This window comes from Palaemon carinicauda, chromosome 11 (assembly GCF_036898095.1).
Source record: "Palaemon carinicauda isolate YSFRI2023 chromosome 11, ASM3689809v2, whole genome shotgun sequence".
Taxonomy (NCBI): domain Eukaryota; kingdom Metazoa; phylum Arthropoda; class Malacostraca; order Decapoda; family Palaemonidae; genus Palaemon; species Palaemon carinicauda.
This window is the reverse complement of record NC_090735.1, coordinates 105,252,135-105,276,721: the sequence shown is the minus strand read 5'-3', so window position 1 is coordinate 105,276,721 and position 24,587 is coordinate 105,252,135. Positions and strand designations below refer to the sequence as shown.

Genomic DNA, 24,587 nt, shown 5'->3' with positions numbered 1-24,587 from the left:
GTTACACTTGAAAATATTAATACCCGAGCTCTGAGAATGTTATATAATTCTCAGACGGTAACATACAAAAACAATGAATATCCAAAGGTCTCTTAAGTACACTCAAAACAAAACTGGCTAATTATTACTACTTCGATCCATTAACAGGATACGAGCGAGTATGAAATAAACACTGGTGATTGAATTATACTCTTTACAAAATTAATATAATCTATGAAAATTACAACACTTAGAATTTACTTTTAAAAACTAAAGAAATCACTCGAAATATCAAGTCTGAACAAAACTTATATTAGGACAAAAAATTTTACACGCTGAAAGTTATATGATTACTTGACTTGAAATATTAAATCTGTATAAAAGCATTACACTAAGAAATAAATACTTATGAAAATTATACAATCACTTATTTCACTTGAAATTGAGTTTTAAACAAATTAATTAGTCTTGACACTTATTAAAGAAATTGCATAACGTAACTGATAAACTTACATATTTAGCTCATGTGAAGTTAACCAGGTAACAATACAAATATACTTCACGTTTCTTACTTGCACAGGGACAGTTACAAAAATTTACACGATACCAACACTCGCCACAACACCATAAATTTAAAATTTCAGGCAATGTTTACACAATATACACTAGTCACAAAATAACTTTGGAGAGGACACAATATAGGCACTTAGAGAGAGAGAGAGAGAGAGAGAGAGAGAGAGAGAGAGAGAGAGAGAGAGAGAGAGAGAGAGAGAGAGGGGGGTGTACTTTTGGCTCTTTCACAGGACGAATGTTTTTCTTCTGCCCCTATGCATCGCTGGGGCAATTATATATGAATATTCTAAACGATTATTTTTGTGGCTTAGGAGCCGGCCTGGGAATGCTAGTTTCCAACTATCACGTATCCAGCAGTATAAACCTCATGGCATGGCAACTTCCTCTCAGCAGCTCCACCCATCCCCGTTCTCAAACATTGAAAAAAATATAAAATATAACACTGAGATTTTCAAGTACCTTCCAAAACACGTGGCAAATATAAGAATTGTGAATTTTCTCACTAACATGACGCAATACCTCATAAAAAGATTAAAAAAAATTTACAAAAGCCCTTGTTCATATCTCGTATGGATCATATAGCCTTCTTAAACAGTTTACGTAAGACTTCGTAACAAAATATGTGAAATAAAAAGTTAATTCTTAAAAGTAATGTAAATTTACATATACTGACTTCAATGAAGAATACAATTAAATTAACGACAAAAGTTTTACGTAATTTACATACAAATCTTATATCTACATGACAGGAACTCATCTTGAGAGCTGTCTATTCACATCTTCAATGCACATATAAAAACATAAATAAAATACCTGATTAACTTATTTACTCTACACTAGACCAGGTTCGTAAGAATATATATATATATATATATATATATATATATATATATATATATATATATATCTATATGTAAATATATATATATATATATATATATATTTATATATATGTCATATATACATATATATATATATATATATATTTTATATAAACAAATATATATATATATTATATATATTATATATATATTATATATACATATAAATATATATATATATATATATATATATATATATATTATATATATACATATATATATTATATATACATAAATATATACTCTATATATACATAAATACATTATATATACTCGTACTATATATATATATATATATTATTATTATTATTATCATCATTACTTGCTAAGCTACAACCCTAGTTGGAAAAGCATAATGCTATAAGCCCAGGGGTTCCAGCAGGGAAAATAGCCAGCGAGGAAAGGAAAAAGGGAAAAATAAAATATTTTAAGAGTAACATCATTAAAATAAATATCTCTTATATAAACTATATAAACTTAAACAAAACAAGAGGAAGAGAAATTAGATAAAGTAGTATGCCCGAGTGTACCCTCAAGCAAGAGAACTAACCCAAGACAGTGGAAGACCACGGTACAGAGGCTATGGCACTACCCAAGACTCTTGAACAATGATTTGATTTTGGAGTGTCCTTCTCCTAGAAGAGCTGCTTACCATAGCTAAAGAGTCTCTTCTAGCCTTAGAAAGAGGAAAATAGCCACTGAACAATTACTGTGCAGTAACCCCTTGAGTGAAGACGAATTGTTTGGTAATCTCAGTATTGTCAGGTGTATGAGGACAGAGGAGAACGTGTAAAGAATAGGCCAGAATATTCGGTGTATGTGTAAGCAATGGGAAAATGAACCGTAACCAAAGAGAAGGATCTAATGTAGTACTGTCTGGCCAGTCAAAAGATGCCTTAACTCTCTAGTGGTAGTATCTCAACGGGTGGCTGGTAGCCTGCCCAACCTTCTACTATAATGTCCTAGACTTACACAAAATATGGAATGATCTTTTCGTTCGCGTGACATCTAAATTTGCAAAAAGGGTAATCACAAACCAAATGCTATGATGTATTTCAATATGTCATATGGCATTACAGTTGTGCATTATTCTTGTTAGCTGAAACAAGTCTTGTAGATTGTTTTAAAAATACATGGATACATTACTTGAAATCAGTAATTAACCTCAAAATTATTCAGACTAGATATCTATTAAAACATGCATTTAATGTATTACAGCATGTAATTATGTAGAGATATGAAAATCTATTTGAAGGCAAGGAACGAGGCCACACAAATTAAGCTAGTCAAACTTACTCTAAAAAAAAAAAAAAAGTGATGTTTACGTTTTCCACATCAAAAGAATCGTCATACATATGTAAAAGGGGCAGAACTATGATGCAGTGAAGGCCAGACTTATGATAACATCTTTACAATTAGAACTGTTTACAAAGTATGAGTAACATTTAAAACATATTCATTCTAGCTTCCATTTACATCTTTTGGAAGGCTGGATGCCAGATGCAGGACGATACAGGATATTCCACTGGAAAAGGAATACAGTCCGTATGTATTTGCCTTAAATGTACAGCAAAAAAATAAAATCATGGATTAACAACTTATAGGAAATAAGGTCAAGCTATTTCAAGACCGCACAATTAGACACCCAGGGTCCTCCGTGCATTACCCTGCTCCTAATCGCAACCGACAAGGCCTCGGAAAAAAAAAACTTCCCTTCTATGAGATAAGGACCTAATCAAAGTTAAATAGATTACTCACCGGGCCCCTCCGGGTGCTCAGGTCCTTCCATGTTCGGTCGTTCGCTGGTTCAACAGACCGAGACCTTAAAAGAAGAAAAATAATACTTTTGAGACAATAATACCAAATATGTTTCAGCAACATTTATTATGAAATTAGATTAAACATACGTACATACATACATCCAAACGTGTAGCTTGTATACTTTCATAAGCTAATGACATGTAGGTATTAGATTCCTAAAAAATAAAGAGGATAGATAATCACGAATTAAGGGGATTATCATTCATAATTTTAAGCTGCATCTATTACATCGCTATCTCAAATTGCTAACCACAGATTAACTTCAAAGATAAAGTCGACGAATAGATTTGCATGTATGAATGGAATTTGTGCTGAGGTCGGTGAGGATATTCATAACAGATGTGCAATTAGGGACACAAGAAGGGAAAAAAGAAAGAGGGGATGGCTAAAGTTAAAACCTAGTTGCAGTTAAGGGCCGAAGAGCTGCTACAAATGCCTTTTAATAAAACAATAAGTGCGCCTCGAGAACTGAGGGCACTAACTCCAGCGGAATCGGGATTTAGTCGTCAGTTTCTAAAGGAAAACCCAAAAATACAAACGAAGACTGCGACCTGTTAGCTTCAATACACAGGAAAATTCACAGAACTCATTAAACCATGCGAGCCTTGTTAAATTTCGCAAAAATAATTTACAACTGGCAAAAATAGATAACTTGTACAAATTTGCTTCATACCCATTAAGTTAATGGGACTCCAAATACATTTCAGTGATGATCGATGAAATATAAAAAATTCTTATTCATACCTCATTAAAGTGCAAAGGCTTTTTGTCCTAAACGTTATTAGACGCGCTTTTGAGAGAAAGTTTGACGCAAAAGCAAATATCATTATCTTCAATGTGAATAAAGTATCCCTTGAGTAATCTGCAAAAATAACTGGGAGAAGGTGTATTTTGGGAAGCGGTAATCTACATATACTAAGATGCCTATATGCAAATCAGCTTCCTATTTGATCTTGTCGCAAATAAATTTAAAAGATACTTCTCCTAAACGGCTCGGCCGATTTTCAATTTGTTTTTCTTCTTGCTCCTCGACCCTTCTTACACTACCAGGCTTTTTTTCTTTTAAAAAAATTCTCCGTTTTCGAGATGTCCTCTGGCTCTTTTGGGTAATTGAACGAGCAAGCATTTCGCTAACAATTAGCCGAATAACAGGCTCCTATTGGCCAAGATCTTAGATCTTCCTATAGACTAAAGCGATAGAGAAGCAACACCCCAAATGTTCCTCAAAGTCAGATATTTTCCGGTATTTTACGTCCAAAAAAAAGCCCCTCTGCTGCCATCTATTGATATTCTTAAAACATGGAAAAATAGCCAATTATCGAAGAAATTATTGTATTTTCTTTAAAATACACTAAAAGTCTCTTATATACATATATGATGCTGCATATAATGCAAAATATAGGGTTTTGAACATAAAAATGCTTAAATAAGAAATATCTTGACAGAAATAGGAAATCTTAGATGAAATCCCACCAGGCAATAGGAAGAGCTCTTCCAAAGCCTCTTGGCAGATAAGGAAGCTTTTAGCCAATAAGAGAAGGCAAAAGAAAAGTCTGGAAAAGTAAAGTTCTCTGATTGGCCACAGCAGCAATTCTCGCTTCGAAAAACTCGCTATAGTTCTGGAGCTGAATAAGAACGGTTACGTTAAGCTGGTGGTAAAAAAAAAAAAAAAAAAAAAAAAAAAAAAAAAAAAAAAAAAAAAAAAAAAAAAATTATATTAGGGCCTTTTTTATAAGCGGTAGCCAGTTATGGCATTGGAAATATTTGGAAATATCAACATTTTAACATTTTCAACCATGCCTCGAAAGTTTTCGTCGGCCATTTCACCGTGAAACATTTTTCCTTCTTAATTTGTGAATATTCCGAGCTATCAAAGACAATGATGTTTATATTATTTAATGTAAGATTAAGAAACAAAATTACAGTGCCAATACCTCTAATAAGTGGTTGGTAAAAAGAGAATGGGTTCATCATGGCTCTTTGTAAGTAGACAAGTACCAAGGAATTATCCGGGCATATGGAACAAATATATTTTAAATGTATTTTTGACGTACTTTTTTAAGTATTAGATGTGACGCTGAAAATAGTGCAAACCAAATGGCATTAAACAAGAGAACCTTGGACAAAGGATACCCCTTGACGTGGTGTTCCGGCTTTCCACTAATGCATTCGACAACAAATTAATGACATTACTTTTTCCTCGCCCATGATTACAAACGACGTATTTCTCCAGGATAATAGTTACGATTGCCAACCTCACCAGTATACTTACTAACGACAATGAAATTTGTTCAATGACAATTCTGCTCCAATCACCAACTTTACCTATTCCATTTTAAACCAATTGCTAGAATGTATTTAGGGTAGTTTTGGGAGTTATTGCATTAAGTCAAGACGTTTGTAGCCCGGGCAGCCGGCTTTAGGGGGCTATTGTCTTCCTGTGATTACACATCTTACAGCGATCAACCAGGTGACAATTTAAATCTCTTCGGACTGAAAAGTCATAAAACTTACGTCAGAGTATTATAAAGCTAAGATCTATTGCAAGTTTATAAATTTTACAATAAGTGATGCAAGGGGTTTTAAGGATGACAAAAAAAAAAAAAAAAAAAAAAAAAAAAAAAAAAAAAAAAAAAAAGTTTGGAAGTTGAAGTTGACAAGTGTCTAAAGAGGAGGTAATTACGAAACAAACATTCAATCACAATCTTACGGAGGTAAAAGGACTATGAAACAAGTACAGAGAGAGAGAGCTCGTGAGCATATGCCCCGTTTGTCTAACCAATTGACAACGTTTTCTTTTGTACAGAGTAGGTCCCCCATCCATGGACTAAAAAGCCTTCTACAAGGTTGGGGATGATTTATTCCTCTTACCGAATATAACACTTGAAAAGTCCTGATGTCATCCCAGAGAGGGTTTGTCACATCAGGCATAATGCGGGCATACTGTACACAAACAAACTCACGAGAGATTGGAATCTATTCTTTAGCTGTCATGCGTCATCTTACAGTTAAAGTTAGAGGTTTGACTTGAACTGGATCTGGATAATCCAAGATGACTACCAGTTGCTACAGATCTTCCTTATGTATAACTCCTGAAAGCTTTAGTGCGAGAAGTGAGAGTAACAACCATATGGTCCTTCTGAGGCAAACTGATACCTCTCAAGTGGGTTGTCTTGGTTACCTCACATATGAAAGGCCCTATAAAATCGAGTTAAATTTATGCATATATATGGGAAGCACTGGTCGATGTAGCCAAAATATGGGTAGTATACTGTATATGTATATTTGCCAACATGATATCAATATAAAAAACAGCTGGAAATTAATAACCAAGCAAATGTAAACAAAGAAAATATCAACATATTCTTGTACAAATAATAAGCTTATACCTATACCTAAGATTATAGACAAGAACAAAACAATCGTAGCTGCAATCCAAGGATATAGATTATATGATATACGAGTGTGGATAAATTCTAAATATATTATAAAAGTTTCCGAACGCTGCCCTATTCCAACATTACAATACTTCCTTTTATTATTTATTAATATTTATTACTACTACTACTACTACTACTACTACTACTACTACTACTACTATTATTATTTTATTGAAAGTGATTGCTGCCTCAGTGGCATTAATTTTGTAATTAACTTTTCTATTGTTCTTATTATCTTTTTCTCTTCATTTGTACAATCCGCCAGTAACTGGGAAAGGGACATATCAATAGGAAGTGAATGAAGACCATATCATTCACAATTAGTGTTTAATATATCACAACACACTATAAAAGTACAGATAATATGTACAAAGTATGAAACACTATCACAATGTTAGTGTGCACAAAGTAATGGTCACTTTTGTACAAAAAAAATTATAAATTGCGTGGAGTTAAGTTTAACATATCCTTCGACTCAACCGGTTTCGAGCAGTGATAAGGTTTTCTGCTCATTGTCAAGAGTGACCTGAAATGCAGGTGTTGTTTTGATGGCTTATATACGGAGTCCTGCTTCGACATTCCATCTTTAGTGGTCAAGATCCGCCCTAGGGTGGAGACCATTAATCCTAGGAGGTATTGACCTCTGCCTAGCCAGCATGTTTGGTGGGATTATTGACTCTGGTTCTGTCAGGAGATAATCCATGTTTTGACCTTCGGCTCTATCAATCCTGTCATAGTTGTTATTGCCTGGACTATTGTTGGTGGTGGACCTTATGCATGTTGGCAATAAGGTCCCTTCTTGCGTGGTGTTGAGGTTAGGTCTTTGTTGTTGAATGAAAAGAGCTTCCATTATCCGGAGACGTCTGCTGTCAGGGGCACGGCCGATGATGGTTACATTTTTCACTATATGCTCCCTTGTTATCTTGAAATTATGTTTTTGGAGGCAATGCATTTTTATTGCACCCTGTTGCACGTGGTATGATAATCTCTTAGAAAGACGCAGCGTCGTCATCCCGATGTAGGTGCCAGGACATTCCTGGACAGGGCATTTATATCGGTACACTACGTTCGTCTTTTTCAAGTCATCTTGCATGGCAGGGGCAGGGTTGTTTTTCATTACCAAGTCTCGTGTTTTTACTGATTGGTAATAAATTATGAGGTTGATTTCAGTATCCTCTGCCGTGGCAAAAACGTTGTGTTTTATTATAGTTTTCATAGTCTTTTCTTCTTCTTTGTAGTTTACGAATATAATGCCTTTATAGTATAGATTTATTTTTGCTGGCGTGTTGGTATCATCAGGGCCTTCATTCTGGTACCATTTTTTCGATTTCTTTCTTGATCTGCCGATTAATGTCCTTATTCGTGAAGCCATTATTCACCAGAATTTTAGTAATTCTGTCAAGTTCCTCGTGGGTGCCTCTCCACGAAGAACAGTGAGAAATGGCTCTCCGAATAAAAGCCTTAATGGTGGCAGTTTTATACCAACACGGGCACTCGCTGTCACCATTCAGACATAGGCCAAGATTTGTTGGTTTTACGTACACTGAGGTATTAAAGCTATTATTGCTTGTTTCTACAAGGACACCAAGGAAGGGGAGACGTCCTTGGAGGCTGTGCTCGAGGGTGAACCTGAGCGAGCTGCATTCCTCGAAAATGCGGCGCAGTTCTTCTATGCTCTCCTGATTGGCCGGTTTATGAAAGTATTGTCAATGTAGCGCACATAGAGGTCTGGTTTGCTGATTTTTCGAAAAACTCTCTCCTCGACTACTCCCATATAAAAATTAGCAAAGAGGACGCCTAAAGGGGACCCCATAGCGACGCCATCTTTCTGAATATATATATGGCCCTCATGTGTAGTGAAAGGGGCTTTCTTTGTGCATATTTCTAGTAGTGCACGGAGAGAGGCCTCGGGGATGTTGAGAGTGGGTGTAGTTGTATCCCTATAAACTCTGTCCATTATGAAGTTAATTGTTTCATTCACGGGAACGTTAGTAAATAGTGACTCGACATCCATGGAGGCAATAACTCCGTCACTTGTGGAATTTCTCAGTTTTTCCAGGCATTCTGCTGATGATGTCACACAATATTTATTGGGGATATAGGGTGTGAGCAAGGTGTTTAGTCTCTTTGCAAGCTGGTATGTAGGGGCAGGGCACTGGCTGATAATAGGCCGGAGAGGGTTCCCTTGCTTGTGCGTTTTTACATTTCAGTATAAGTAGCCAAGCCCAAAATCACCTGAAATAGGTGGCAAATGGACGGCGTTAGTGGCAGCATTAATGGTTTGTATAATGCTGTTTGCTTCCCTCTTGATATTCTCAGTGGGGTTTCGGGACAACTGTTCAAATTTTAAGGTATCAGTCAAAATTCGATCTAGTTTTTAATGGTACTCCTCTGTATTTATGAGAACGAAGGCGGCAGTTTTATCTGCATGGCGTACAGTTATGCCTTCTTGCAATCTAAGAGCCTTATCAGTCGGTCTTGGTTTAGTCATGTAGTGGCAATTAAGGCCTAAGCATAGTATTTCTTCTTGAGCAGGCGGGGGAACATAATTGGTGAAATTTGCATATGCTTGCCTCTTTTCTGAGTGAATGGGCTGAAATCCAGAACATCGCCATTGATCAAGCACGCCCTTCAGATGAAGGCCCTGGATACATTGAGAGAGAGGAACAAGACAATCTAGACCATAGTATTATTGAAGAAAGTGATGAAAGGCAACCTGATGACAATGATCCACAAAGGAATCACCTTACCTACCCGGAAAATATCTCTTACCTCCTTAATAAACTAAAAGAGAAAGACCAACGAAATCGGATCAAAACTGTAATAAGAAAACTCATTAATATCAATGGAGGTAAACTTAGGATCCCAGGAAAGAGGCAAGAATATGTAAATCTCACCAATTATGTTCCCACGCCTGCTCAAGAAGAAATACTATGCTTAGGCCTTAATTGCCACTACATGACCAAACCAAGACCGACTGACAAGAGATTGGAAATCGAGCTCCTCCTTGACACCATCCAAGAAAATGAACGTAGAGGTGCCCTACGGACGACTGAGGCCCTCCAACCCATACTCTTGGCAGAAGCCCTCACTGACCGTGACCAACACCGGAGTAGGATCATCACGAAGGAGATGAGAGATGCTGCCAAGGCTCTTAGATTGCAAGAAGGCATAACTGTACGCCGTGCAGATAAAACTGCCACCTTCGTTCTCATAAATACAGAGGAGTACCATGAAAAACACGATCGAATTTTGGCTGATACCTCAAAATTTGAACGGTTGTCCCGAAACCCCACTGAGAATATCAAGAAGGAAGCAAACAGCATTATACAAACCAATAATGCTGCCACTAACGCCATCCATTTGCCACCTATTTCAGGTGATTTTGGGCTTGGCTACTTAAACGGAAATGTAAAAACGCACAAGCAAGGGAACCCTCTCCGGCCTATTATCAGCCAGTGCCCTGCCCCTACATACCAACTTGCAAAGAGACTGAACACCTTGCTCACACCCTATATCCCCAATAAATATTGTGACATCAGCAGAATTCCTGGAAAAACTGAGAAATTCCACAAGTGGCGGAGTTATTGCCTCCATGGATGTTGAGTCCCTATTTACTAACGTTCCCGTGAATGAAACAATTAACTTCATAATGGACAGAGTTTATAGGGATACAACTACACCCACTCTCAACATCCCCGAGGCCTCTCTCCGTGCACTATTAGAAATATGCACAAAGAAAGCCCCTTTCACTACACATAAGGGCCATATATATATTCAGAAAGATGGCGTCGCTATGGGGTCCCCTTTAGGCGTCCTCTTTGCTAATTTTTATATGGGAGTAGTCGAGGAGAGAGTTTTTCGAAAAATCAGCAAACCAGACCTCTATGTGCGCTACATTGACGATACTTTCATAAAAACGGCCAATCAGGAGAGATAGAAGAACTGCGTCGCATTTTCGAGGAATGCAGCTCGCTCAGGTTCACCCTCTAGCACAGCCTCCAAGGACGTCTCCTCTTCCTTGATGTCCTCGTAGAAACAAGCAATAATAGCTTTAATACCTCAGTGTACGTAAAACCAACAAATCCTGGCCTATGTCTGAATGGTGACAGCGAGTGCCCGTGTCGGTATAAAACTGCCACCATTAAGGCTTTTATTCGGAGAGCCATTTCTCACTGTTCTTCGTGGAGAGGCACCCACGAGGAACTTGACAGAATTACTAAAATTCTGGTGAATAATGGCTTCACGAATAAGGACATTAATCGGCAGATCAAGAAAGAAATCGAAAAATGGTACCAGAATGAAGGCCCTGATGATACCAACACGCCAGCAAAAATAAATCTATACTATAAAGGCATTATGAGCGTATACTACAAAGAAGAAAAGACTATGAAAAATATAATAAAAAACGTTTTTGCCACGGCAGAGGATACTGAAATCAACCTCATAATTTATTACCAATCAGTAAAAACACGAGACTTGGTAATGAAAAACAACCCTGCCCCTGCCACGCAAGATGACTTGAAAAAGACGAACGTAGTGTACCGATATAAATGCCCTGTCCAGGAATGTCCTGGCACCTACATCGGGATGACGACGATGCGTCTTTCTAAGAGATTATCTTGCCACGTGCAACAGGGTGCAATAAAAATGCATTGCCTCCAAAAACATAATTTCAAGATAACAAGGGAGCATATAGTGAAAAATGTAACCATCATCGACCGTGCCCCTAACAGCAGACGTCTCCGGATAATGGAAGCTCTTTTCATTCAACAACAAAGACCTAACCTCAACACCACGCAAGAAGGGACTTTATTGCCAACATGTATAAGGTCCACCACCAACAATAGTCCAGGCAATAACAACTATGACAGGACTGATATAGCCGAAGGTCAAAACATGGATTATCCCCTGACAGAACCAGAGTCAATAATCCCACCAAACATGCCGGCTAGGCAGAGGTCAATACCTCCTAGGATTAATGGTCTCCACCCTAGGGCGGTTCTTGACCACTAAAGATGGAATGTCGAAGCAGGACTCCATATATAAGCCATCAAAACAACACCTGCATTTCAGTTCACTCTTGACAATGAGCAGAAAACCTTCTCACTGCTCGAAACCGGTTGAGTCGAAGGATGTGTTAAACTTAACTCCACGTAATTTATAATTTTTTGTACACAAGTGACCATTACTTTGTGCACACTAACATTGTGATAGTGTTTCATACTTTGTACATATTATCTGTACTTTTATAGTGTTGTGATATATTAAACACCAATTGTGAATGATATGGCCTTCATCACCTTCCTATTGATATGTCCCTTTCCCAGTTACTGGCGGATTGTACAAATGAAGAGAAAAAGATAATAATAAGAGAAAAAGTTAATTACAAAATTAACGCCACTGAGGCAGCAATCACTTTCAATAAAACCTGTTTAAAAGAGGGTCTACTCCCGAAATATATTATTATTATTATTATTATTATTATTATTCCTTCATGGACTCGTAATCCCTTGAAATAACAAGGAAAAAAATAATAATACTTAAAAGAGTAAATGCTTAACTAATATAGACCTTGTTAATCTGCCAAACAGTTTGTTCGTGCAGGCCGTCTTCTTACCCCCGCCATTCGCCAAAGGATTATGATTTACACTGCACTGAACATTTCATTCCTTTTCAGCAGAATCCAGCCATTAAATATCAAAATGTGGAGGCTCCTGCACCAAAGGGGAAATCTTTGGGTAAAATGGAGGCATAGAAGCAAATACGAACAGAAATGAATTAGACCTCTCGAAGAGCAAGTTTAGGATATGAGTAATTGAAAATTATTAGAAATGATAGTGTAAGAAATGGGTTTCAGAAGTAATATGAAAAGTGAAATGGAAGGGGGGCGGGTTGGAAGAGAATAAAAAGGATGAATAAAGGAAAGAAACGGTGAATACATTGGGTGGAGAGCAAAGGAAAACAGAAAGGTTGAAAATTGAGCTTTTGAAGAAAAAACAAAATAAAATCAATGCCAGTGTAGACAAAAAAGCATATACGAAGATGAAAGAATGAGACTTTGGAGGATGAACAAAATATGCCAGAAAGGAAAAGATGCAAGGGGGATAAAACTGAACAGGAGGAATGCAAAACTATTATAAGAAACAAAGTTAAAGGGAAAGAGAAGACTAAGGAGGAAGAATTGTGAGAAAGGAAAGGAGGCGGCAAAGGTATCTTACGTTGAAAAGATGCACTATTAAAGAAGGGCTGGATAAATATAAGAAAAGCTACACTAGAAAAGAAAATTATAAAAAAAAGAAGGATATATGATTAATAAATATGAAATGAAGATGAAAACCATAGCCTAGAGATCAAATCAATATTTCATTATTATAAAAGATATAGGAGGAGAAATCTTTAGGTAAATAAAACATTTTAATGAGAGAGAGAGAGAGAGAGAGAGAGAGAGAGAGAGAGAGAGAGAGAGAGAGAGAGCTTTAATTGGAGGTAGGGACGGCATGATATCCAAGGAAAATACAAACATTATTATCTAAATATGTACAAAGGAGAAAATCTTTTAGTTTTAAGTTTGAGTTAAAGTGATCTAATGAGATAAAGAGAAATTAACAAGTTTTAAGACACAGTCGAGTGTCAAGAAATCTGATATATTCACCATAAAAAGACACAAGAGATACTGATGTATACAGATACATTTTATTGGGCCATTACATAAATACATTATCATGGGACATAACATAAAAAATACTGTTGGCTCGGTGTGTGTGTGAGTAGAGAGAGAGAGAGAGAGAGAGAGAGAGAGAGAGAGAGAGAGAGAGAGAGAGAGAGAGAGAGAGAGAGAGAGAGAGAGAGAGAGAGAGGGGCATTAATGACATGTTTTTTCAAGTAAAATACAGAAAATAGGTATACCTGTACTGTGAAGAACGCTTTCACGAATCTCCTTAAAGTTAGCCAATGAAATAAATAAGAATCGACAAGTTTTATAATTATGTAGCGTTTAAGAAATCCAATATCATATTCACCAAAGAAGAGAGAAAAAAAATGTAATTAATAGACAACCCGTGCCTCATTCTTCTCTATTTTTCTGTATGGATAAGTAGCCAACTCTATCTTTACTCTATTTTTCGAAACAATATCCGTGAAAAATATGAGAAATGGCCTTGATCACTTAGTATTATTATAACATTGGCAGTAACTAATACCAGGATTTCTTTTTGGAAGAAAACTCTCAAGGAAAGATGATCGCGCAAAGGAGAGAGAGAGAGAGAGAGAGAGAGAGAGAGAGAGAGAGAGAGAGAGAGAGAGAGAGAGATTTATCATTACATACATTATCACAGAAGAAAAATGGACAACCACCAAAAACACTCAGATTGTTCGTGTTGCGAAAGCTAGTATTCCTCCTAGTTTCTGCTAAGTTCACTACTAATCACTACCATACCTTTTCTCAGCCTCAAAAATCCTATGCCCATTCCATCTGACCCTACATGTAACTTTCCATCAACAGTCAGTTTATTACTATAAGGACAAATCGGTTAACAAACCCTCACAGCATCCCGCTTCCAAATCCCTCTACCCAACAGCTGAACCTGAACCTTATATTAAAGGACTGTTTTTTTAGAACCTGATCCGAGCCTTTCAGGTACTTAACTATTCATTAAAAGCAAGCATTTCAAAGAGCAAATGACAAACAAGTATTCAAGAAGGCTACTAAACCCCTAATAGATTATGAGGTGTTTTAAATCTCACGATCAACGAAAAAAATTGTCAAATAAGTTTCTGCAAACCATATTTCCAGCCACCCTAACCGAAATATCACTGAAAACAAAATATTTGCCAGGATATAAGAGTATTGGGACTTTACCGGGAAAGAATGCCTGTAGTTTAAAAAAGATTTCTCGAAAAAATAATGCAAATTGTTTTGCAAAGATGATAACATTATTTCATTTAACTCTAAACATAAAAAGTCTTAACATTAAAACCAGGAGTATTATTAGTCACTCAGCATTAAGCTTTCAAGAAAGAAGCAAGGTAGCCAAAAGAAATTAAGCAGAACTAAAACCAGAGTGGCAAGTAGGCGACGACGAATATGGATGTGTAAAGTCTTGATGATTAAAGAGGAAAAGAAAAAAATTTCCATATGAGGCCCAAAATCATTCTATTAATTCTCTTGATGATTACAGAAGGAAAAAACCTTTCATATGAGATACAAATTCATTCGATTAATTCTATCATGATCTTTTTCTTTCTCACAGTTATCTCTACATTGAGGGTTCGGTTGTCTGATGCCTTCTATCAAAGGTATTCTCTTTCACTAAAACTCCTCTCTCCATATCATCCCTCAACTTATCTTCCTCATCTAATTTTCTGCCTCCCCCTCGATCTTCTCACACTAACAGGTGCCTTCCAAGCCCTCCTCCCTGCCTGCCCACCATTCATCTTCAACACGTACCAACATTATCTGTCGTAACACTCTTTATCACATTTGTAAATCTTATTCCATCATTTTCCAATCTTTCAAGCAATGATATTCCCATAATCCCCCTAAGCATTCTCATCCCTGTTCTCTCAAGCTATGCTTTTTTTTTTCATCTTAGATTGATTGATTGATATAAGGTTTTCTGGCATCCTGACATCTAAGGTCATTGACGCTGATATTATTCATGTTATATAAAAATTAAAAGAATATTCAATTAAACCATAAATATAAAAGTTGAATAGTTTTCAGAAGACCTGCCTCTGAAATAAATCTAAAAATGCTGCTCGCATAGTAGGACAAATCATGTCCAAGAATCTTGGCAATGATGAACCTACCATCCTCACCTCGAGCCTCAAACAAATGTCTATTTCTTAAGATATCAAAATTAGGGCATTCGGTCAACAAATGCCTCTCTGTTAAGGGTACTAAACAGTCGTCGCAATACGGTTGGTGTTGGCCCTTCAACAAAAACTCATGTGTCAACCGAGTGTGACCAATACAGAAACGACAAAGTCTCGTCTCCCATTTTCGGGGCATCTTGTTATACCTCCAAGGTGATATGACATTTGTTACTTCCCTCATTTTATTGCCATCTAGACCATCCCAGTGCCGTTGCCCTTTATTACAAAACATTTTCTTGATGTAAGGTAGGAAATCATTACACGAAATGGGATACTTTCTTGGTGGCAACTTGGATGCCGCATTCTTCCCAGTTAATCTGCCTTCCCATTCCCAGACACACCTATATGTGCTAGAACCCAACAAAATCGAACCGTTATACCTCTGCGTCCAATGATAAAAAGCCATTCTAAAGTCTTCAAAACTAGAGGGTTAATAGAATTAAAAACTTCTAAAGCTTGAAGAACACTCCTTGCATCACTAAAAATTGTAAAATTACCCTCCTTTTCCAAAGCTATTTCCTCAATAGCGGTTAGTATGCCATACAGTTCGGCAGTGAATATGGAAGCTGTTAGAGGAAGGGCACCTCTACAATTAAAATCATTACTATGTACTCCAAATCCAACGCCAGCATCAGATTTGGAGCCGTCAGTATATATAAAAGTCGATCCCCTATGTTCTACAACATGTTCTATAAAAAAAGACCTGGATTCTATGTCAGTCATATTCTTCTTACCTCCAATAAAGTATTTACAAAAAGATACATCAGGTAATTTCCATGGAGGAGTTGAAGATACCTTGAATGGAAGCACATTAATTCTAATTATATCAAGACTGTTTATTAAATGTTTCACCCAAAACCCATAAGGTTGAGGAGATTTTGGGTGCAACTCATAGTATGTAGAGTGCCTTACAAGGCTTGCAGTCTGAAAGACTAAAAAGTTAGGGAGTCTTTGCAATCTAAACCAATACCGAATAATAGAAGACATTCGGTAAAGGTCTAGAGGCAACTCCCCAGCATCAACAAGGAGACTTGTGATAGGTGAGGTTCTAAATGCTCCTGTAGACAGTCTAATACCAGCATGATGTATAGAATCTAATATTTCTAACCAGCTCGGGGTGGCTGAGGAGTATATTTCACATCCATAACTAATTTTGGAAAAAATCAAGGCCTTGTATAATTTTAAAATAGTATTGCAGTCTGTCCCCCATGATGTATGGGACAATACTTTTAGAAGATTCAGAGCCTCAAGACATTTAACTTTTAATGCTTTTAAGTGAGAAACCCAGGTAAGCCTACATTAAATATTAACCCTAAAAATTTATCTTAGCTTCCACATGGGATCCGTTGACCTTTGAGGTATATATCCGGGTCTGGATGTACTCCCCGGATACGACAGATATGGACAATAGTAGTTTTACTTGTCGAGAACTTAAATCCATTCATATCGACCGACTAGATAATTTTGTCAATTGAGAGTTGTATTTTTCTCTCAACCATTGCCATTCTACCTCCAGCAAATGATATAGAGAGATCATCCACAAATAATGTTGAGAGAACATCCCAGGGAATGACTGAGGATATCCCATTAACTGCTAGCGCAAAGAGAATTACACACGGCACACCAGCCTGAGGAACCCCTTCTTCCTGGTATTTACTCTCTGATAGAGTTTCCCCTACTCTCACTTGAAAAACTCTATGTGAAAGAAATGACTGACTAAATAGTGGTAGCTCTACTCTCAATCCAAACTCATGAATTCTTTAAGGTATACCATATCTCCATGTGGTATCATATGCATTTTCAAGGTCAAAAAAGCAAACGCTTCACAAATAGAGGACTCATGTCGTATCAACACAGTCGTTGAGTGCATTTTTCTGAATCCACGTTGAATAGGTGATAAAATACCCTTCTTTTCAAGGTACCACATCAGTCTTACATTGACCATCTTCTCCATGATTTTACATTAACAAGATGTCAAAGTAATTGGCCTATAATTTGCTGCTAAAAACTTGTCCTTACCAGGTTTTAAAAAGGCTAAAATAATGGCTAATTCCCAAACACTTGAATAACTATGATCATGCCACATTCTGTTAACAATGCTTAAAATATATAACTTTGTATTAAAAGGCACATGTTTAATCATTGCATATGGAATTGCATCGGGTCCAGAGGCTGTGTCATTACAAGTAGCATGTGTAGAATCAAAATCTCTTTCAGTAAAAGGAGTATGGTATGACTTCCTTTCTTGTTGCGATATTTAAAAATTCCTTTCCTTCAATATTCCTATACTGGTGACCAGGAGCTGCTTCACACTTGCATGATACATTTGAAAAATCGTCAGCCAGGGGATTGCTAACTTCGCTTACTTCAGTCATATACTGACCATTTACCCTTAACACTGGTGGTGGGTTTGGGGTAAATTTTCCTGCTATCTTTTTCACTTTCCTCCATACAGATGATGTTGGTGTCCTACTGTTGATGGAGGAAACAAATGACACCCAAACCTGGCGCCTAGCTTCTTTCATGGCACGACGGAACTGTGCTCTACATTTCTTGTATACTACTAAATTCTCCTCAGTACAGCGCATGCGCAATCGAGTTAAAAAGACTTTCTTGTGGCTCTGTGCAGGGCAGTTAGTTATGGTGACTACCAGGGGACTGGTCGTCGTTTAAATATCCCTATTGTTTTGGGAATGGAATTAGCTCCTGCTGTGTGAAGAGTTCCATTAAGTAAGTCTATGGCATCATCAACACTTTCAAACTGTTTTGCATTTCCTTCAATTTCACTTACCTCCCGAAATCTATCCTAGTCTGCCTTATCAAGAATCCATCATGGCGATCTCTGTAAAGGTTGACCATTGTTGGTGTTTATAATGATTGGTGCTTGATCACTAGTATGCCAATCATCTAATGTTTTCCAATTAAAATCGAGAAGACAGTTAGAGCTTGTAACAGACAGGTCAATGCAGGACAAGGTACTTGTCTGGATATGCAAGTATGTGGGCTCTCCTGTATTAAGGAGTCCTACATCTTCATTCTCCAAAATTGATGATACAGTATTACCCCTTGCGTTTGCCAAAACATCACCCCATAAAGGATGTCTACTATTAAGAACTCCTAGTAAGAGAAAAGGTTGTGGGAATTGTTTAATCACTTCTACTATATTACATATGAGATGTTATCATTTGAAGGTAAGTAAAGAACAGATTGTGTATTTTCTACCTACAGTATATCAATCTGTATAACCACTGCCTGCAGAGGGGTACAGATAGACAAAGATATTTGGGGAACATCTCGATGAACGTATATAAGACTTCCCCCATGGCTCCCTGCTCGTTGATCATATGGTGTCCTATAGCTAACATACTCTTGAGGACAAGGAGTATTAGCATCGAGCTTGCTTTCCTGTAGACATACAGTTATAGGGGGGTGCTCATGTATGAGGAGTTCGAGTTCTTCATATTTCGCCCTTAAACCCTGGCAATTCCATTACAGAATGGAGGAAAAAACTATGGTTTATTTTTTGGAAGACACCTTAGATGAGGTCTTCCCATTGGCAATATTTGATCTAACTATATTTCCCGGTGGTATCTCTAGAGAGGATCTTGATATATTGGGTTTTGTGTTAGTCTTTTTATTTGAGTCCTTTTGATCCAATTGTTGAGGAGGATGGTGGACCTCAACTTGAATTTCTGATTTATTCAATTTACCTTCCAGTTGATCAGAAACATCAACAGACAAGACATCATATTCATTTGAAGCCATGACTTTAATGTTTCTTATGGTAGGAGGCGAGAGAGAGGGATATCTCTCTCTCTTTTTAGATTAAAAGGTTGCGAGTTGTCAGATTTTTGCACCTTCCCCACTACAGGTCCACCAGGTAAATTGGTTTAGAGTGGAACCTCCATCAGATCAGGCAAGGATGCGGCCTGAGAGAGGTTTGTACTATTGTTTTGAATAGGAGTAGATGGCTTTTGAATATCTTTCCGATCTTTAAGTATCTGTTTTGATTTTTTCTACAATTTCTGGATATAAATTTTCAATGGGACTTTCAACCTCTTTAACTACTTTCATATGTTTCTTTATGTTAGAATTAGGGATAGTTTTCGTCTGTGTGCTTTTGTAAGTTTTTCTTCAGAACCATCGAAAAAGGTTGCCCTGGTCTTATCTGCTTCAAAAGAGCTCTTTTACGGGCCTCTTTAAAAGTAACCTTTTCCATGGTCCTAATGGCCTGAATTTATGTTTCAAAAATAAACTTAATGCAGCTTTTAGATGTAGCTGGGTGTGCTTCCCCACAACGTATGCAATTAGGGTTTTCTATGCATACTCCATGATTATTTTTTCCACAGTTGGCACAAACAGCTGGCTTATTATTTAGTTCTTCCTTGCATTTCTGGCTTAAATGGCCATACATTTTTGACAATGATAACATCGTAATGGTAAAGAGATATATGGTTTCACCTTCAAAGATAGCCAACCACCTTTAATAACATTTGGCAATCTGCTTAGATCAAATGTTACAATCAAAGTAGCAAGAGGAATACGTTGTTCTCCAACTCTCTCTCATTCTGACTACTTTTACTACTCCTTGGCTTGTCAGTTCATCCTCAATTACTTTTTCCTCTATGTCCAGCAATTCTGGAGCATATATCACACCCCTACTCTGGTTGAAAATGGGGTGCAAAACTTATTTTACACTATGACCATCCAATTTTAAAAGTGTTTTTAATTTTTCACCCTGTATTGGGGATAGTGTGTCAATCAAGAGATTCCAATTTCCCAGGGGAAGAATTTTGGCTGCCCTCCACATATAGCAATTATTTCCCTTTTGGCTTTAAAAACATTAACACATTCATGTCTTGCATTTTCAAATTCCAAAATAAAAAATTTCTCATAATTCACTACTTCATAGTGACCAGGTAATACTTCTACTTTTCTATATTTTTCTGTACTGTCATCATTTCTCACTCTCTCTCTTCTTCTCTAGTGTTTTCTTATTCTAAATATAACGTGAGTAAGGTTCTAATGTTATGATATTAGACCCGGAGTTGGATCTGTCTGTACCGAGGTCCATGTTTGTATTTTCCAGGTCGTCAACAGAGGGGTTGGTGTTTTTTGAAAGAGCAAGCAGGGTTATCCACCTCTTATCGGAGGATGTCAGTCCTCCTATCCCATGTGGCCCAACACGAGAAGAGGCTTCAGCGGGGACCAGTCCTCTATTAGAGAGGGGCTGCCTCTCTCTAGGTGGGCGTACACTAGTCAATTGGGGGTGATTAGCCCCTCCCACCGGCGACTCCAATGCCTGGCGTCACCCATTATACGCAAATATGAGTGACTTACAACCGGATCACTGAAGCCCGACTCTTAACAGACTTGGTCTGCACCCAATGGGGTCTGCCAGAGGGTGATGGCATCTAAATTGGCACAGGTTGAGATGGAATGCCATCCATCCCATACTGTGCCAAATCCAAAGAAGCAGCCAACGTATAATCAAATAAGCCAAAGTCGTCAACAAGTTCAATCCCAAAAGGAGGAGATGGGAGAAAAAAGAAATAGCCAAAAGGAAAAGAAAGTGCCGACTGATTTAGTTGGGCACCGAGGTCCAGTGGGAAAGTAGTTCCCACTAATCATTAGAGCCCAGCTGCTAATCCCTAAGCCCCCCATCCTCATCAAGGCTTCAGCATCTGAGGGGTTTTCATCTTAGAGCCCACGTTTGCAATCCATAATAAACAAAGTGAATACATGATAGGTTTTTAAAAATTCTAATGATAATAAGGGATCAGATAGTAAATATAATTTTAGCATATACCCCTCACTCAGGTGGGCTTCTAATAAAAGAAAAATAATTATATAGACAAGAGTTACATCAGTAAAAGAGGAGCAGACATGAATGGTAGGGTGGGGAAAATAAGGGATGGATATGAGGAGGTTCATAGAGGCCATGGATTTGGAATTAGAAATGAAGATGGGAAGTTTATATTAAAGATGGCTGAGAATTTAGAATTGACATTTATGAACACCTGGTTTCAGAAGTTAACCAATGAAATTGTAGGAGCGGAAAGCCAAATAGATTATATCCTGGTTGGAGGAGTTGACAATAACAATGTGATGAACTATAAAGTGATTTTTGGTGAAGCATGTGTTAAACACCATAGATTAGTTGTGATGGATTTTAAAGTCAGAGGTAGAAAACCCAAGAAGAGAAAGAGAAGATCTAGAATTAAGGATTGGGAACTAAAGGTGAAAAGGGCGAGCAATTTAGGAGGATTGTGCAAGAGAAATGACTGGGAAGGTTGAACTTGAGAGAGCGGACAGGGTAAAAGTATAGAAAATATATGGACGGATATAAAAAAAAAATGTGTGCAGGGGAAACCGGGGAATTAGTGGGAAAAACCAGCAGATATGTTGTGTCAAAAGGAAAAAAGTGGTGGTGGGACAGGTGCAAGAATCTGATAAACGAAAATCGAAAGCATTTGGAAAGTGGAAAGTAAGGGATGCACAGGGGGCAAAGGAACGGTACAGAGAAGAGGGAAAAGATTCTAAGAGGAAAGTAGGTATAGCTATTGGAAGAGGAGTAGAACAATTGAAAGAAAGGCTAGGTACAAGGGAACGAAAAAAGTTATAACTATAAGCTTTCGAACTAGAGGCAAAGACAAAAGCAATTGGGAGTTATCAAGAATAGAGATGGAAATATATTGCATTGAGATGAAGACATTATGAGAGGAAGGGAATATTTTGAATAACTAATGAATACTGAAAATGAGAGAGGAGCTGAAAGAAGATCAGAGGATAAATAGGCCAGTGAAGGAGATATGAAACATAAGTGAAACGGCTATTGAGTAAAATGAATTATGGTAAAGCACCAGGTCCATCAGTTTCAAATTGAAATAGTCAAGATACTGGCTACAGAGGGGGAAGAATGGATGCTGAATTTATTAATAGCAATATGGGAAATGAAATAATGCCTTAAGACTGGGAGAAGTCTAATGGTACTTATATTTAAGCAGAAAGGTGATAACATTAAATGTGGTAACTACAGACAAATTGAACTAACAGATCATGGTTTGAAAGTGTTTCAGTGGGTACTAGATGAGATATTGAGACTGTAAAGATTTGGAAAACAGCAATATGGATTCAAGAGGGGGAGAAAAACTGTGGATGTCATCTTTATAGTAGGGCAACCACAGGAAAAGACTTTATGGAAACCAGAAGCTCTTTTGTGCTTGTGTAGATATAAAGAAGGCTTATGATAGACTACCAAGGAAGTGATGTTTTGGGGCTTGAGAAAGAGGAAAATCCAAGAGAAGTTGGTTAGAATGGTAGAGACGACGTACAAAAGAACAAAGACAAAAGTAATAACTGCTGGTGGGAAACAGAAATCTTTGAAGTTAGTGTTGGAATACACCAAGGGTCAGTACTAAGCCCGTTGCTATTTCTGGTGGTCATAGATGTGTTAAGTGAAGAGATCAGAAATGAAGAGGAGTTGGTGATTACCACTGGAAATGAGGAAGGGTTATGAGGAAGGGTTACAAAGAAGGGTGACAAGAGACTTTGGAGAAGGTTGGCTTGAGAGTAAATGTGGGTAAGACTGAAGTTGTGGTGAGCAGTAAGGAAGGTAGGGACAGAACACCCATGCATTAAAGTAGAGGCTCAGTTATAAAACATGTGGAACAATTTAGATACTTGGGATCTGTTGTAAGTCAGGAATGAGGATGTGAGGCTGAAGTTGAGAATAGGATAAAACCAGATGGCTATAGTAGAGAGACGTACCAGGAGTGACATGTGATAATAAAATGCCAATCAAGCAAATATTCAAGATCTAAAAGCACAGTAATAAGATCAGTGTTAATGTATATATCGGAAAAAACTTGAGAGATCAAAGATGAGAATGCTGAGGTGGATTATGGGAATATCACTGCTTGAAACATTGAACAATGATGGAATAAAATGAATGGCAGGCATAGTAAAGACTAAAGAGGTTATAAGAGCGTCACAAATTAGATGGTGTGGACACGTGTTGAGGATGGATAGTGGAAAGGAGTGGGGAGGAGGCTTAGGAGGAACATGTAATGGGAGTACATCGATAGGGAGGCAGGGAATTAGATAACGAGAAAAGGTAAAGGATGCTATGGAGAGAAGAGGTTTGGTGGAAGTGGATGCCTTCGATACCTTCGTGTCCGGAAAATTCACCGCCAGCAATTCACCGCCTGCAAATCACCGCCAGCAAATCACCGTTAAAGAAAATTCACCGCCAGCAATTCACTGCCAGCATACCATTCACCGTTAAAGAATTTACCAAATAATAAATCTGTAATTATTTTTTATTTTACACATTATAAAGGACATTTAAAAATCTTAATTTGTTGCTACGACATTCTATTTATTTGTTTATACATTCATAATTAAAATAACTGCTTAAAAGGAAAAGAAATAAAATAACATTTTTATAAAATATAAATTCGTACATAAAAATCTAGTATGAAATATGAGCTATTCCACGCAAGTAATCAATAACATTTACGTCTGGATCATAGTTTCCGACAAGTCTTCGAAGTCGTTGGGCGCAATCTCGATATTTTTTCTTTTTCTTGGGAGGTTCCTGACCAGCCACGTATTGCTCAAATCTAACTTGATTTAATGCCTGTTCTTTCTTAAAGCAGTCAATAAATTTCCAGATGTTTGGATGGCATGCTGTCATCTGTTCTTCAAAAGCTCTGTGCCACCCTTCTACAGAATTGTTTGTCTTCGGCAAATTATGTAATACAGCTTCATAAACGTTCCACATTTCGTGCGGAAATTGGACGTCCTATCCAGGTATCTTCGAAATAATCCAAGACTTTTTGGACCTCGGGGGGAAAATATCGCTGTCACATAACTCTTCGAATGTAGATACGACTCTCTCTGTTGGTACGAATGCTATTGCAGGGAGCATTCGCAGACTTAAAGCAAAATCTGCGTCATTTTCATACCTCTCTTTTAACCCATGACATTGAATAGTACGCATGATACACTGGCA

General features: G+C 37.4%; 1 long non-coding RNA gene across 1 annotated transcript in view; it reads right to left on the bottom strand.

Moving 5' to 3' along the window:
* The window catches only part of LOC137649745 (uncharacterized), a 570,076-nt gene that overhangs the window by 469,985 nt on the left and 75,504 nt on the right, over positions 1-24,587 (bottom strand). The window contains exon 2 of the long non-coding RNA XR_011045847.1: positions 3,192-3,255. This is a non-coding gene — a long non-coding RNA (uncharacterized lncRNA). The remainder of the gene's footprint in view (positions 1-3,191; positions 3,256-24,587) is intronic.